The sequence below is a fragment of the Euphorbia lathyris genome, chromosome 6, assembly GCF_963576675.1.
Source record: "Euphorbia lathyris chromosome 6, ddEupLath1.1, whole genome shotgun sequence".
Taxonomy (NCBI): domain Eukaryota; kingdom Viridiplantae; phylum Streptophyta; class Magnoliopsida; order Malpighiales; family Euphorbiaceae; genus Euphorbia; species Euphorbia lathyris.
The window spans coordinates 1,577,963-1,594,948 of record NC_088915.1 but is presented as its reverse complement, the minus strand read 5'-3'; the positions used below and the strand labels follow the sequence as shown (position 1 = coordinate 1,594,948).

The following is a 16,986-nucleotide window of genomic DNA, read 5'->3' as shown; positions in this document are numbered from 1 at the left end:
TAAAATGACGCCAGCCCATGAAAACTCTGAACTTCCGTAATAGTACTGGGCCTGGGCCAGTGCCTCACAACCTCAATTTTGGACTCATCCACCTGCAAACCCACATCTGAAACGACATAACCAAGAAACAGCACCTTGGTTGACATGAAAACACACTTTTTGACAGCAGCAATAAACTTTTCCCTCCTCAAAACAGTGAGAACCTCCCTCAGAATAGCCAAATGCTCAGGCGGGTTATTACTGTAAATTAGAATGTCATCAAAATAAACAACGACACTAGTACCAATAAAAGGTCGCAAAACCTGGTTCATAACTCGCATGAAAGTGCTAGGTGCATTTGACAACCCGAACGGCATCACTAGTCACTCATACAGTCCTTCGCGTGTTTTAAAAGTTGTTTTCCACTCATCTCCCTCCCGAATGCGAATCTGATGGTATCCGCTCTTCAAGTCCAGCTTTGTGAATTGCAAGTATACAGAATTTGAGTTTTATACTTAGCAACTTGGGTCAGAGGAGATTTGGTCCCTTGAACCCAAACCAATATTTTCACTTGGACTGGATTTGGCTTCCATGTTTTCTAACAATCATACCCATAGATAACCAATATTTTCACTTGGACTAGATTTGGCTTCCATGTTTTCTAACAATCATACCCATAGATAAGCTTGAGTGGGTAGCTTCATTTTGGTTGCAAATAAATTAAATTCACTTAACCCAATTCAAAATCTTTTAGTGATAGAAATTATATTTAGCATCTTGTTTTCATTCATGTATAAACTCTTTTAGTGATAGAAATTTAAAAATATAAAACGACAATTTTAAAATTTCAATGTTATTTTTGTATTAGGAAGTAAATTAACACCATCTTCCAAAAATTGGATTCTAAATCTATTTAACAAATTTTAACCCATTAATAATTTTATATTGGATTTTTGTAATATTTTCGTAAATTACGTGTAATTTTACTATCTCTATAAAAATGACATGTCAAAATATGAGATGTTCAATTTGTGTTTGCAAGTGAATCCTATTAATGGTTAATCATATTTTATTTTCACTACGCCAAAACCCCCTTCAGACGACGGTTAAAAACCATCGTCCCGCGATATATAAATCTGTCACAGGGCTCGCTGCCGTCTATTGCACCTTCAGACGACGGTTAGGTTCTGTCATTTGAAGATACTATACATGACATCAGCCTAGTTCCGTACTGTCATATGAACATTGTTACGATGAATCTTTTTATTTATTAACGTCACTTTTAATGTCATCACATGACATACTAATAATTAAAAATGTCAAGTCGCTATATGGGAAATTGGCATATTGGTATTCACGGTGAGAGTTTTTATAATAATTTTTGTCGTAGTAACTTGCATCAGATGGCATAGGTCTTAATCAATCATGTCAAGAGATTTATTTTAGATGACAGATTCTTTTAATTTAATATCTTTTTATTGTTGTTTAGATAATATTTTTTTAAACGTAAATGTCACTCATTGCCTTCTTCTTCAAATGATTCTGGAAATGAACAATAATTATCAAATGAACAAGAATTTCTGTATATCAATGATTTTAATTTTACTGGACACTAATGCTCATAATTTGTTTACATTTGAACTACACAAATAACTGAATGAATGTAGGGTAAAAAAATAAGCAATTAGTGTACATCTCCAAATCTGTATATATAGTCAGTGTTGATTAGAAAACCAAATCCAACTTGAACTGAAGCATATCTAAGTCATCATCTCCTAGAATCCCCAAAGTCTTGATACCTGCAAAACCAATTGATGATGCTCATTAATTACATACCGTATACAGATAGACCTAATTAATCTCCTTTTACCCTTTCTCCATTCTGAGACCCTTCACTTACCCACCCACATTATAAATAGGAAGCGTTTACCAATTCTTAATAGTCACCCACGGCAACCTAACACTATACTTACAGTTTGTTATTTCGAGCATGGATAGACTTGTAAGGAACCTCTATCGTAATGTTGAGTTTCAGATTGACCAACTCCGATATGAGGCACCTAGGTGGCTTGTCAATATACATGGTCCTGATCGGCGGCAATGGACTGCCGTGATGAATGGGCCTCCAAACACCCCTTATGAAGGAGGTGTATTCATAGTCCAAATGGACTTCCCTGTCCATTTCCCCTCCACACCTCCAGTTGTAAGAACATGCATAAACTTGTTAACACACATAAATCAGTTCATATCTTTGTAAATACACTCATGATATTACTATTGTTCGCCGGTCATATTCAGGACCTAAATTTACCATCCTAATATCGGTCCCTTGGGGCATGTTTCTATGCCCCAACTACTTGATCGCCCTGCCCATAGTATTGCCACGGTAAGATGTAAATCTATGTATTTTTTACCCGTAAATTTATCTATTCATGTTTGGGGTCTAGTTTATCTACTCATGTTTGGGGTCTAATTTAATTTATCTATGCATTTTATAGCTGCTGTGGAATATTTATGGACTGCTGGTAGAGCCCTTCATTGAGGGGCCATTTCCTGACCGAGAGCGAATTATTGAACGACACATCAGAAACAGGGCAGGTTACGTAGCAACTGCCAGGAGATGGACTGAAGAGCATGTAGTGGATATATGATGTGCAAATAGTAAGCAAGGGGGGCATTATGATGTGACGTGCGAATAGCATACAAGGGGGGCGTGATGTGCGAATAACAAGGAAATTTGGATGTTGGGCAACCATTGAGTTAGATGGTGTGGACTACTGGATGGGCATAGAGCCAATCTTGAAGAACAGAACGATTACTAATTACAAATGTACTTGGTAATCAATCTGATCTTCAATGTTGGCTCCATGCCCCTCCAGTATTTGACGCCATTTAACTCTAATGGTTCCCCATCATCCCGATATCCTTGTTTACCATCTGCACATTCTTGAAGAAAGGAGATTTGGATGCCAAAGAAACACCGAGCTGGATGGTGTGGACTACTGGATGGGCATAGAACCATTCTTGAAGAACAGAATGATTACTGATTACAAATGTACTTGGTAATCAATCTGATCTTCAATGTTGGCTCCATGCCCCTCCAGTACTCCACTCCATCCATCCAGCTCCAGCGTTTCTTTAGCATCAAAATCTCCTTTCTAATCGCGCATCACACCCCCCTTGTACGCTATATGTATATTTAAGTGGATCATAACATGCTATAACAAAGTAGTCAACTTATTCGTTTATGTCTATTAAATTGAATCAATTCTACTTCTTAACACATAACATGCTAAATTTATATGAAACATATGTCTATTCTTGAATCAGATACTTCATAAACAGAACATAAAACAAGCCAACATGCTTCACACATAGATACATAACACATAACATGCTAAATTGACATGAAACATATGTCTCATCAGCATAACTCATGTTAAAATAGAAAAGAATCAGACAAGTTCATCATTTTCAGCTTTAAGAGTATGCATGATCAGCTACCTTCCTAAACATAATATCAAGTTCATATGCTGATAACATCGAAAACCCATCAACATTCTGAATGATTTCAATCAGATAACAAGTCAAGTGGAAGGTATATTGTAAACTTATCTCATCACCATCCTGAATGGTTTCATAACATTTTCAGCTTTAAGAGTATGCCTAGCATGTTATAACAAATAGACAACTTATTCGTGCATGTCTAAAACTTGTTCTCATAGCATCATAAAGCCACCATTATGTACATACCACTTGGATTGTAGAGTTCATGATCAAGTTAGCATGGTGATGAAGTGTATGAGACTGTCACCGCAAGCTTAGTCATAAACTTGTGTTGTTAGAATCATACAACTTCATCACCATGTTAAACACTTTTCCATAAGCATAACAAGCCAAGTGTATGATACATAGTAATGGAGATTTATGAGTATGCCTAACATGCTATAACAAGTAGACAACTTATTCAAGCAGACATGTATATTCAAGTGAACATGCTATAACAAGCATACAACTTATTCCTTACTTATCATCATAGGTCATGTTCAAATAAAAAAGAGAATGGTTATATATATCTTATCATTTGCAAGCCATATCAGTACATGCAATTAGCCTAAATTTACCCTTTAATACTTGCTTCATACATGCTCAATGACTCTTTTACAATGTTCCTCTAATACTTGATGCATGATTAATAAGCTACATGCCCAAATGAACAATCGTACACATACTCATACAGAACCTCAAACATAAACATCAACAGAACATCAAACATAAACATGTTTTATACACATACACATACACATACACATACTCAATCACTTCTATCAGTATAACTCATAGGTGTAAGAGTGTTGCCAATCACAATGAATATTCAAAGATTTAGAGTATGCCTAATCAGTTATATCTAACCAATCAATTCATACCAATCATTTCATCATCACCCACAACATCATACATATATGTAATCCTTCAGTTCAAACCCACATAACAATATATATATATATATGTATACTCAAAATCAGGCTAGTTTCCTAAATCAATGAGTTCTATGTTCATATACATACACATACTCATTCAGATAACAATCCAAGTGGAAGATATATTGCAAACCTATCTCAGCAGCACCACCCACAACAACATCATACATGCAACCAATCAGTTCAAACCAACATAACAACAATATATATTCAATAAGTTAAAGAAATCTTCCCATATGCTAAACACAAGAACTGAATGACAATATCTTCAGTCAGCCTTCACATATAGCATTTTTACTATCCCTGCAAATATTATGTTCAAATAAAAAGAAATTAGAACATCTTCAGCAACCGGCACTGTATTGCCCTAGGTAAAAAAAAATAATGACCCAAGAATTTCAGCGGTGAATCTAACAATGAATACAATAAAATCAGTATCTAAGCGAGAGATCTAACCCTTTAAATCATAGCTTTGAAATCAATAAATCCTTATTCCAACTGCTGAAATCGACATATACAAAAGTAAATCAGATGAGGAAAAGAGAGAGTAAGGAACAACAAAAATCAATAGATACTTACCAGTACCGTGTTTATAGCTCAGCCAGTGATTGCATGTTCAAATCAGCCATGGAGTTAGAGAGGGATGAGAGGGATGAAGCTCTTGCGTAACCTAAACTGGGGTTTGGGATTAGAAAGAGGGTTTATATATCAGCTGAAATTCTAGTAAAAAAAGAGCGCCTAAAATTTAGGGATTGGCCGCGTAAGTGAAATTTCATTTGCTGCTTTTTTGTTTTCGCCAAACAATGACATTCATTTATTAGAAGTGTCATCTGTTGAGTAAGTGAAATTTAACGAAAACGCGCGTTTTCTTTGGATGACGGGATTATGTAATAGTAATGTCATCTGAGAATCGAGCGCATTTTTTATTTCGCTTTCAGATGACATACAGCTAAAATACTGTCACGAAAAATATTCACACGACACTAAAACAAATGTCTGTCATGTACCTTGTGTCATGTGAAAGGGAAAATGGCATAGTATTTTCTGATTAATATTATTAGCTTTTATGGTATTATATTGTGTAAGGGTTGATTTAAAAAATTTATACAAGCATCGATGCTGGAAGTTGCTCAAAGTTATAATTTTACTTCGAAAAGTTCTTTATCAAACATAGACCTTATAAATTTTATTTAAACTAAAGATTGATACATCACTCTTGAATTTCTCCAAAAAAATCAATTATCCCCCGTAACTTTTAAAATAGTCAATTTATCCTTGAGTCTGTTTAAAGTATCGTATTAACCTTTTAAAATTTATTTCTCAAAAAAAAAAAAAACCTTTTAAAATTTACATGATGAAATAAATAGTGATTTTGAAATAGTTTGAAAAGTTAAAATGTGTAAGGAACTAATAGATTATTTTAAAAAAATTTAAAAGATAAATAGATAGTTTTATATATATATGTATATAGATTTTAAAGTGTTAATTTGTCAAGTTAAAAAATTTAAAAGGTAAATAGATATTTTTAAAATGTAAATTAGTCAATTTAAAAAGTTCACACAGTATGTAGATTTTTATTTTTCAAATTACATTAACCATTGATTTTTGTTTTTTTAAATAAGTACAAAAGTACAAATGTATTAAGTCTAAATTGATTGTGTAAATAGCCAGAACCCAAAAGGGGGTTGACCATTGGGCTTCCTTCAAACCCTAAATATCCAGACTTTCTTCCATATTGCCTCCGACTTCTTCAACTCCAGCCGCCGCAGCAATTTGTTTCCCTGTTCTCAAGCATATAATGAGAGGTTTGGGTGGGATCTCACCGATCACAAACCATTTTGATTCAGAATTTCCAAACAGTAAAAGGCAAAAAAGAAGATAATGCCGCGATGAGGATTTGGGTATTCCATCTTGAAGACTAAGGCTTTGGTACCCCTAATTCGTTTTTCATTTAGCTGTTTGCTTTCTCTTCTTTCTGGATTTGGGTATTCCACGATGAGGATTCTTCCAGTTTTTACACTTGATATGAACCCAGTTCTTAGTTTTTGTTTAATTTTGATGTGCATATGATTGTATGAGCAAACAATTATTCTTATCTGTTTTCTTGTTTGTTTAATTTTGTATGATGCAACAATTATTCTTATTTGTTTTCTGGCTGACAAAAAATGCAGAAAAAGAAGGCCTGATTTCTACCTACTTTCTTCAAACCAGGAAACCGAATTGAGCAGCCGCCGTACAACCATAGTGATGATTCCCACAGATGACAGGTTTTTTACCATCTTACAATTGTTTATTCCAAATGTCTTGAGGTGTTTGTTGAATTGTAAACCATCACTAGTGGTAGTATTGTATCATTTAATTTGAATATCATCATAGTATACTAAGTTTTATGTTTAATGAATTGTAAATAGTAAATGTTATCTTTAATGAGTAATCCTTTTCATCAAATCTCAAAATAGAATTCGGCAAGCATTCTTTGATAAATTAGCTGATTATATTTGAGAATGGGTGCAGGAAAAGTAATGGTGAAAAACAGAAGTCAACATCTTCCAAAGTAAAAAAAAGGATATTGTAGCACTGATTGCAAAACGTGGCCGGCGAAAACAATAACTATTGGTTGCAAGTAAGTTGAGGTTTAGAATTTCTAATTTCTTGTTTATGTTAACCATTAATTTTTGTTTGGCAACACTTGGTTTTATTGATTGGCTCATTGTATTTTTTGATCGGTTTAGAGGCCTAAATTTATATAAACACCTGCATTTTTATATTTATACATTTGAGCATATATAAAATTTATTATATGTTTTCTTATTTTGTTTTGGTTCCTTTTCTTTATCTAATATAATATCTTTTGGCCTCCTGAAATTGGTTTTTGTGGTCCTTATTGAACTTTGCTGAAATCCACTCTTAGAGGCTTAATAATAATTAAGCAAGATAATGGGACATTCTTAATATTCCGGATGCCAATTGGTTTTTCTCGCGAATTTTAAAGGATCCATAATATATTCAATCTTGTCGTTTCATACTTTAAAAAAAAAGAAACTAACAAGTAATTAAGAAAACGAAGGTGTATTATATACTGGGATTCCTTTTTCAAGCCTAATAATCCCTTTTTCGAGGTCAATCCCTTTTTCTAGTGTCATCTTGGGACCTTCTTATGTATATAGGGGATTCATTTTGAGGAGACCTTAAACTGATTATTTAATGTTCTCAATACTTCCCTTGTTTTTTCTTGCAGTACACTCCAATGGCCTTGCAGGATGTGCTCATAATTCGTCACAATGGTCTGTCAGGTGTACGTTTGCAATGGATGGAGAGAATCTGCATGGGGAAACAAATTGGAGGAAGGAGACCATTGTGCAACTTCAATTGCCAATTTACACCGCAGATGTCCAAATTGTGCTTATGAACTCTGTCTCACTTATTGTCAGCAAATTCCTAAAAGAAGCTTGCAAAGTCATGCTGCAATGGAGTTCGAAAATCCCGAGGATCTAAGTTAGCCATCCAATTTCATATGGAATTCCAATTATGAAGCCGAATGCCAAGCATCCAACATCTGGTCGTACGACTGTTTCCACTCAGTCGCAACATCCTCATCAAGAAGGTTCATCGCCTGCAATGCACCTTCTCCCGAGTTAGCGAAACGGCTAACCCACTAGCAAAAGAAAAACCCCAAAATGAATAAATATCATTTCATTTAGTATAATTTGATAATTGTAAATCAGTTGATTAAAACTTAAATCACTTGCCACTTCGTTGTTCGAGCGAGTATGAATGGTCGGTCCGGGTGCAGGCATCTCCGGCAGTAGCTGAGGGTGTGAATGCAGGTAGTACCACGCCATGTACTGCTCGTCACAGTCCGAAGGAGTCTGTTCTAGAGTGAACCGAGACAATACAAGCATGCCCGCCTCAGGAAACGAGGTCCAAAGATCCTCTGCCATATCGGCGGGCACTTCTACCCGATACTTCAACCTAGACCAAGGACGTACAGACTTCAACGGCCTCAAGATCAGTCTGGTACGGTCTGCACGTAACCGAGCTGGTGAAGGCATCTCCTCAGCATGTACGGCTCAATCACATCCCTGTAACGTATCCATCCGGCGTATGTCGTCCTAGGGGTATCCGTAATGGCATCAGGACCATACGACATCCACATCACCTAATGACGTATACAACAACATTAACATACAAATAGTACAAGTAATGAATTTGGTTTATTTAATTAAATGGAAATTGTACCTCATCAGCAGTCAATCTATCAAGCCCGGCGCGATATGATCTCAGCCTATCATCACTCTTCTCCAACACTATAGATGGCCACATGCAAGCCCTCGGAAGCTCCGGATCTAATGTAACTCCCTCCCACTGAGGCCTGAAGTATGGGAAGTACTCATAAATCCATGCCTGAAGCAGTGTCAGCTGACAACCCGTGATCTGCCCGCAATCTCCTCTGCTAGCAATACTTAGATGACGGTATAGATATGCTAGTGCAGCTGAGCCCCACGAGAGTCCAATGGCTCCAGCTACCGAGTCATGTACCTCCAACAGACAGGAAAGTCAAATGCGGTCACCAGTCTTGTCCACGAACAATGTGCAACCGAGCATAAGAAATGTCCAAGCTGTAGCCTGTGCATCAAGAATCCGATCTCCTTGACAATACTCCAGGATGGAAGCCGATCGTATACCGTCATTAAAGTAGTGACCGTTTAGCAACTCATCCCGAGTCATACCAAACAACTCCATCACACAAGACTGAAGCTCCTCAATACTCGCCTCAGCAGTCACCATAGCCCCATCGATGGGGATACGCAAAATCTGCCACACATCATGCAACATAATGCTCATCTCACTAAACGGCATGTGCAATGATGACGTGTCTAGCTGCCACCGCTCCATAAAATCCGCAATCAGGGGCGCATCGATGTGGGCATAAATGATACCTGGTAAATGGGACAATCCAGATGACGCAATACGCATCTGGATCTCTCTAGAAGCGCCACCGTGCCATACACACAACTTCCCACGATAGACTAAGCGTGTCTAACACTTGAGGAGGCCCCTATCCTGTCCGCTCCAGATAGCATGGGCAATATGTCCTAGAAAGCTCAGGATCACAACACCATCAGATGGACCCTTAGGAACCAGGGTCTTCACGATCCAGTCATCCTCTCCAGCACTCATCGAGTGCTTGTTGCTACCTGAAATTACAGTAAACTCATTTCAGAATATTCGTATATTTTCTACTAATCACGAATAAATCACATAATAATAACAAAATTTAAAATTCTCACCCAAAGACGACCCTGCTGTAGAAGCAAAACGTCTGTCACGACCCCTCATCACTGTCTAAGGAGGTACTCACACAAAAGAAGCACTCTGAGGAGCCATAGAGTCATCTCCCTCCATCTCCACAGCATCTGCCATCTCCTCACGTCTAACATGCTCGTCGTGTTCAGTCTGTGCCCTCTGGGCATCCCCCATCATCATCTGCTCCATCTGTTGCCTCCAGGCAGAGGCATTCACCACACATGTCCTTATATATCTGTGTCCAAAACAGGCCTCAGCAATATCAGCCTGTAAAACAAAAAAAATAAATATATAAGCAAATAACGCATTTTTTTTAATATACTCAATTTATCATTTTTTAAGTTTTTTTAATAATTTGAGCCTGCCCACGGGCGGCCCGAATTAATTTATTTTTGAAAAAAATTTGTTTCGGACCCGATTTGGCCTAAACGGAACAGTTTGTCTGTTTGGCTGTAGGACAGAATAGTTGCGGCGAGCAGGTCGGCCCCAGGGCCGACCTGTCCGCCGCAATCGTCTGACCCTTCGACCAAACGGACAGCGCGTTCCGTTTGGCCGTAGGGCCAAACGGATGCGCCGTTCGTTCCACCATTACGTGGAACGCTGCACCAAGTTCCACCATACGGTGGAACTGGTGCGCCACTCGTTCCACCACGAGTGCGCCATGCTTTCCACCGTAAGCCGATGTCATTGCCACCACGGGTAAACGGACAGTTCGTCCGTTCCGTCCGTGGTGGCAACGACATCAGCGGCCCGTTTAGTACAAAAAAAAGGGTTCCGCCTCCGATTTCGGAGGCGGAACCCGTGATTTCGGATAATTTTTAAAAATTAAAACTTACCGGAACCTTTATGAAGCCTTTCCCCTTTCCTTCCTTTGGCGGCATGTAGTTTTAGGTCGGGTTTTTTGAAAAGCTAAAAAACTAGAGAGGATTTGAGATTTTTTAGCTTTTGGTTTGAAAATTGTGAGGAGGACATAAATGTCAAAAGGGTGCGGTGGAAAGTATAACTGTTTCGGTATATAGCAGTTCACTTTCAACAATGACTTCTTGCTCTAAAAACAATAATCTGTTTCAAGAAGATCAAACACCTCAGTTTTTCAAGTTCATTCCTGCTGATTCTATACATCAATACCAGCTGGTTAGAATTTAATTGTCTTCTTCTTCTCAATTTACTCATTGAATATTAATCATATAAAATTAAATAGGAAATTCCAAGAGAGTTTGTGAAACGTTTTGGAGGATAAAATTAAATAGGGACATAATAATATGCAAGCGTCGCAATTTAGAGACGATATTTTAGCTAACATAAAGCCATTTTTATATAGCCAAATGTAGACATTTTTTTTGTCTAAATGTCGTCAATTTGGAGACGCTGATAAATTAAAGTGTTGCTGTATTCAAGACGCTACCAGTATTTTGTTATGCGAAATAATGACATAACAAATATTATGTGTCGTTCACTTTGCGATGCTTTATTAAAACGTAGTGAAAATTTCTGAAATTAAAAATAAATAATATAAAAAAAATTCATGATGCTCAAAATTTAAGCGTACACTTGTATACAGTATATCGTCAGACGGAATTTATCCACACAATGTTTTATGCGTCGTTAAAATTAAGGACACACGATTTAATGACGTTTGTAACGATGCTTTGAAAAGCGTGGGTAAGCATTTAGGGACGTCGAAAAGCGTCGTTACATCTTGAATTTTAGGGTCGTAATAGGGCTTTTGTTTTTGTAGTGGCAGCACAAAGCTTAGAGAAGAACTCATATAAATCTCTTTAACATAAACAAAATCATGATCAAGTAACTCCTTCTCCATCAATCTCTCTCTGGGATCTCTCCTTAAACACTTGTTCAAAAAATCCTTATTTTTCTCTAATAACCAAGTCAAAAATTCAGGCATCTCGTTGAAGGATCGTATTTTAAATAAAGCCAAAATCGGATCATCAATATACTTTGACCATATGATTTTACCTATCACCATTTTTATAATTCTTCATACGGGTACGCTAAAGCAATCATTCATCGAGACGTGAAATCAACAAATATTTTTCTCGATGAGAATCTAATGTCCAAGTTGATGATTTCAGACCTTCAAAGACCGGAGCAGAAATTGATCAAACCTTGTGAGTACAGCCGTAAAGTGAAGTTTCTCTTGATGATTTCAGTTAGGGGTTTCTCAAGAGGAATCCCTTTGATTCACACTCTTGCAACGTCTCTACTGGATTTTGGGGAACATCAACTTTATGATGTATGCTAGAAGGCATTTACCGCTGGTTATGAATAAAATGTAGTTCAATTGCCTCAGCTTTGTTCGTTGGTGTTGATACATTCAATGGATCCACAACATCTAAAGCCTGTTTGCCTTTTGAGGACGCTACTTGTAGGCGTTTAGTTATGTTAGAGGATGTTTTGCTCAATCTATGTTTAAATGTGCAAATTCTTATTAAAGTTTGCTATTTTTGTTTCATAAACATATTTAATATTTTCTTTTAACAAATAAGCAAAAGAACTCGGGTCACTATTCAACAAACCAGTTCAGCTCGGACTGGACTCATGTCGGTTCCTTGTTCGACTGACCAAACCCACTACAAGAAAAACTGTAATTAGAGATCGATATTTGCAACCGAATTGAAGTCGGTTGCAATATTGCAACCAAGGTAGTTGCAAAGCCCATCCTGCGGTTGCCAAGTTGAGAATCTCATTTGTCAAATACATTTGAGACTTGAACACGGTTTCAAAGTTCTTATGGTTGCAAACTTTGCAACCGAATGGTCTCAAAATATATTTTGTGGCTGCAAATTTTTAAGGCCATTTAGGGACTTCTATATATAATATATACTTGGATATTTGAATTATATTTTGAGTGAAATTAAATAGGAAAGAAAGGAGAGAGAAAGAAATGCTGGTAATATATTTTTAAACAAAAGAAAAATATAAAATTATATTTTAATATTTAAAATAATAGTTTTTAAGTATAAAATAAATTTAAGGGGGTAAGTTGCAAAAATACGTCTAACGTCTACATCCATGAGCAATTTTATCTCAATCGTTCAAAATGGTGCAATTTTACCACTAACATTGGTTATGAAGAGCAATTTTACTCATAAAGTTGGCAAATTGGGTCAATTTGATAGATAATTCATCAAACTGTATTATCGATCATAAATCTTATTATCTACACTTCATATGTGCGTCATTTTATCATTTATTAGTAACAATTCATAAACATATGATTAGACATAAAAAAAAAATTAAAAATTATATTGTCTTTTGTATGAGATGGATAAAGATAAATATTTCTCCGAATTTATAAATATTAAACTGCAATTCTATTATTAAATCACAAAAATATGAAATCTTTTCACACAAGTTGGATTTGGTATTAAATTGAACCTAAGAATACATTATATATTTATTTGGAAACTACATTATGAAATTTAGCCAACGAATAGAATTCATCGACTAAGACTATAAAACACAATTCAAATACATAAAGTAATAAACATGTATATTTGAATTAAATTAATGAGTCTAAATATAAGTGAGGAATGAAGAAATCAAATTAGCATTATTTTACCAAGCCCATTAAGAAATAAAGGTTAAATAGGCCCGATGTATCCATTTGGTCCATTTTAGGGATTTATATTTGTGCTATGGAGAAATTAGAGATTAGCCCTAATTACATTTGTTGTCTGCCTCCACCTTCTCTCCCATCTTCCACTTCTTGCATCATTGTCCTCCTGGAACCCTTGAAAACACGAGTTCTAGGTTTGTTTCACTTCGGTTTCTCTTTAATCAATCTCCCTCTACTTCTCCTAGATGGGTTCTATGGCTTTGTTTCGTTCCAATCAGACCTCTAAGGGTTCTGTCGGACAACTTCGGCTTTCGAACGCCTGCCGGTTTACTCCGATGATGTCCTTGGCTGCTTGAAGGTGTCTAGCTGGCCTCTATCCCTACTTGCAAGGTAAGACTAAGGTTTGCTCTTTCCTCTCATTCTACACGCTCTTCTTCGACTTCGGGTTTTTTTTTTCTTTCGGGTTCTTGCGAGTTCTAAGAACTCCTAGAGATGCAAAGGGTATTATGTGTCTTTTGGCTTGAGCTGGTTGTTTGGCTATATTTGTTTGGATTTGGGATGGTTATTGTGATGTTCATGGAGTTTTGTGATTTCTCACCCTGTTCTAGTCAATCATTTTTTTCGGAGTTCTAGAGCTTCTCATTCTCTTTAATGGAGGCTGTGAGGGAGGTCAGTCTCAGTCTTACTCTTATTTTGTCCTTTTCATTGACTCTTAATTGTTTATTTCTAGGGTTTCTGTTATCATAAATAAGTTGTATTAGCGTTTGAAGTGTTTGATGAAGTGTTTGATGTTGGCATTGAAGCATTCATTTTGTTTGAAGTGTTTTTAGTTTCGTCTATGGTAAGTGGTTTTCATTGTGCTTCTGTTGTTACCTTTTCCTGTTGTGCGAAAAGTTGAGGTTTGCTGAAAAGTTGAGGTTGAGAAGAGCTAATAACTTACTGGTTAGGTCATTTTCATTATGGTGTTACTTATGGTGGAGTCTCTATTTTAAATGCTAAAATGTTGGCTAGAGTCCTGATGAAGTCTTGAACTTAGCTTTTGATATTATAGTTTTAAATGATAATTACAATTGTATTTTTGGTTATCATCAGTTACCTGCAAATTAGTTATGCCTTTTGGGTTAATAGATAATTGTTTCTGATTTTGGGGTTAGTGTAGATAATTGGTTCTGCCTTTTGGGGTTAAAAGGCTAAGTAACGATGCCCTGTCTCGTGCTTTAAGTTCATATCTTAGGATGGATATAGAAAAATTCATATAACATCTATTCATGCAACTTTGAGGAGTAAAGTATAATTTATGCCATATTTTTATAAATAGTTCTTTGAGTCAATTCATGTTATTAATATGTAATGTTACTAGTTAAGTGATAATTTTTCATCATTGTAAAATCATCTCTTCATGTATTTGCAAATAGGATCTTCTATTAAAATGGATATTCATTTATGCAATTTCACCTAAGGTGTATTACTGTGGTTCCTGGACATGAGTAGGATTTCTGCTTGAAGTGGCCATATGTAGGATTGCTAACTCCCGATCAATTCCTCTTGAGGAAGCCATTGATTTTCATGTTTAGGATTAGCTCTATAAGATGGGCACATGTTTGGAATGATTTTCTTAACAACACCTTCTGCTATTTAAAAGTGGAGCAAGTGATGGTATTTAAATTCATATGAATAGCTAAACTTGAATTCATTGAACACTAAATAAGTTGCAGAGGGCTTTTTATAGTTTTTAAATTCATGTTTGGAATGTTCCTAATGTTACTTATTCTACTGTTTTGCAGGCCATCCTTGGATTCAGTTCAGGTCAGTTCAAGTAGATGGCACTGCTCTTGTGACCCTCTTGAAGTTGAATACAGCTGCTCAGATCCTCTAATTTTACTAGTCCATTGAAGATTGTTGATACAGTTTATAATGTAAGTATTGATAAAAAAAATGTCATTTAACACTTAAATTCAATGCATAAAAAACAGAGTGCACTTATGAGGATTTTTAAAATTTTTGTAGTTCGGAAAACTGTACAACAACAACAACAACAAAGTCTTAGCCCCGAAATGGTTCGGGGTCGGCTAACATGAACTATCATATAAAACCGTGAAAAGTTCGGAAAACTGTATCGAATTATAAATCCTATAGAACACACTCTAGACTCTCGTGATTGAAGAAAATTGAATGTAATTGTGATTATGTTTAGATTGATTTATCATGTTTTTTTTGTTCATTTGGTTTTCGTTCAGGTGAGAAAATTTCAACCGTTCTGCTTCCCACATCATGCATGATGAATGTGCACCCTCGAGCAGATCATGTGCCTTACCCAAGAGACCGATTTCTCAACATTTACTTGTATGGATACAAGCAACAATTATTTGTATTTAATTTAGTTTATATATAACTTTAATTTTTTTTACACCAATGTGTAACTTTAAAATTTTTTTAGCGAATGTATAACTTGAATTATTACGCATTAATAAGTTTTATATAATTTATATTTTCTGTTTTATTATGGAATTTCTGAAATGGTTATATGATGTTAGTTTAGTAAAATTGTAGAAATAATATTTTAAGATATATATATATATTAGCAGACATAAAGCAATAAATTTAACAACCAGATTACTTGTGACCAAAAGTTAGTTTGTAACCATAATAGATTTGCAAAATTGTTCATTGATTTGTAACTGACATATGGTTGCAAGTGATCGGTTTCTAATTTTGCCACCAAATTAGCTACTGAAATGGTGGTTGCAAACATTGCAACCGAGAAGCTTGATATGGTATCAAAGTTTTAGCAACCTTGCAATTACCAACCGATCCAGTTTGGTTGCTAAATATGCAATACTGGTTGGTAAATAGTGTTAGCAACCAATTTAGCAACCAGATTTTTGGTTGCTAATTACCGTTTTTCTTATAGTGACCAACCGGTCCGAGTTTTATAACATTGGGAACAATCAAAGCTATCACCATTTCTATAATTGTGCAACATAATATCATACACATGAGCCAGAAATCCTTGTTCCTCTCGTCATGCAACCACAGTGTACATATCTAGCACATCCTAAATCAGCAAATTATCAATTTTTGTGTGTAAATAATCTAAGCAGTAATGATATTTCTTGTGTATGATATTTCTTTAATTTTCAGATTTAATTATTTCATAAATGAATAATTAATTTTTAAACACAAGAAATATCATTGAATGCTTAAATTATTTACACAGAAAACGATTACCACATTGTGATATTCAGGGCTAGAACATTCTTATAACTAAAAGGGAGAAAAAATTGATAATTTTAGCTATGCTAGATTTGTAGAAGTAGATGTTTTCTCCGGTACAACTACATTTGTGTGGTTCATGAGCGGGCATTAGGTTGCACAATTATATAAATGGTGATAGGAAAAATCTCATGGTCAGAGTATACTAATGATCCAGTTTTGGCTTTACTTATAATTGGATTCTTATATATAGGACATGCCTGAATTTCCAATGTGGTTACAATAGAAAGGGAAGGATTTTTTGAGCAAGTGTTTTTAAGAGATCAGAGCGCGATAGACAGTGAAGGAGTTGCTTGATCATCATTTTGTTGATGTTAAACAGATGAGTATGAGTTCTGCTCCAAGCTGTTGTTGGATCAGGATTTCTCT

At 35.7% G+C, this 16,986-nt stretch overlaps 1 long non-coding RNA gene across 1 annotated transcript; it reads left to right on the top strand.

Annotated features, from left to right (window-relative positions):
- The first annotated feature begins 13,429 nt into the window (after positions 1-13,429).
- On the top strand, positions 13,430-15,693 carry LOC136232206 (uncharacterized). Its single transcript, XR_010690395.1, has 3 exons — positions 13,430-13,734; positions 15,129-15,260; positions 15,582-15,693. It is a non-coding gene; the product is annotated as an uncharacterized lncRNA (long non-coding RNA).
- Positions 15,694-16,986: the final 1,293 nt, after the last annotated feature.